Here is a 1,290-nt window from a genome sequence, read left to right as displayed (position 1 = left end):
TGTTTTTAAGGTATCTCCATATAAAGTCACTTGTATTAGCCCTTTCTCCTATTTCTAATACTTTATCCTCATGAAGGATACTTTTGCTCTCTTTACTTTCTTTTTTTTTTTTTCAGCTTTAATTGAGTTTATTGGTACATTTAAGGGATGCAGTACAGTTACATTCATTGTTGGGATCTTGTACCTCTACATGACAAGTCTTGATTCTCATTTTTTCCCCTTACCTCTGCCCTCCCTTCACCCCCTCCTCCTGTCCCCATCTACAAACACTTTATTTTCATCTTTTCATTCTCTCACATGTTTTTCTTTTCCCTTTTTACTGTTCCCCTACTCATCTCACCTTCCCTACACCTTTAGCTCCTTTATTCCCATTTCTAAATGTCAGTAATCATATTAGAAGCTTATGCATTGTTGCAGATTATTCACACCAGGGAAACTATTCGGTATTTACACATGTGTGACTTATTTATTTCACTTAGGAGTATATCTTCAATATGTATCCATTTTCCCTTGAATGAATATATTTTCTCATTCTTTATGGCTGCGTAATATTCCATTTTATAGAAAAACCACATCTTCTTTATCCAGTTTCCAACGGATGGGCAAATGGGCTGTATCCAAGATTTAGCTATTACAAACTGTGCTGTTATAAACAAGGGCACACATACTTCTCTGTGATATGATTCTTTTAATTCTTTTGGAAAGATACCCAGCAGAGGGATGGCTGGGTCAAATGGAACCTCCAGTCCAAGTTCTTTGAGGTATCTCCATATTGATTTCCATAGTGGTTGTACCAGTCTGCACTGCCACCAACAATGGAGAAGGGTTCCTTTCTCCCCACAATCCCGCCAACATTTGTTATTGTGTGATTTCTTGATAGCAGCCATTCTTTGTGGGGTGAGGTGGAATCTCAGTGTTGTTTTCATCTGCATCTCTCGAATGACCAGTGATGTGGAACATTTTTTCAAATATTTTCTTGCTGCTTTTACTTCTTTGTCTGAGAAATGTCTGTTCATTCCGGATGCCCATTTTTGAATCAGGTCTTTACATTTGGGGGAACTGATTGTTTTGAGTTCTTTATATATCCTTCATAGTCCTTTGTCTGAAGAACAGCTGGTAAAAATTTTTTCCCACATTGTAGATTGTCTCTTAGTTCTGCTGATGGTTTCTTTTGAAGTACAGAAGCTTTTTAGTAAGATGAGATCTCAGTTGTTGATTCTATCTGCTAGTTCCTGTGCTACTGAGGATTTGTTCATAAAGTCTTTTCCTATACCAATGTCTTCCAGAGAG

This window comes from Fukomys damarensis, unplaced genomic scaffold, assembly GCF_012274545.1.
Source record: "Fukomys damarensis isolate Sample0158 unplaced genomic scaffold, DMR_v1.0_HiC HiC_scaffold_16, whole genome shotgun sequence".
In the NCBI taxonomy this organism is placed as follows: domain Eukaryota; kingdom Metazoa; phylum Chordata; class Mammalia; order Rodentia; family Bathyergidae; genus Fukomys; species Fukomys damarensis.
The sequence above is the reverse complement of the archived record's forward strand: the minus strand, read 5'-3'. Positions refer to the sequence as shown.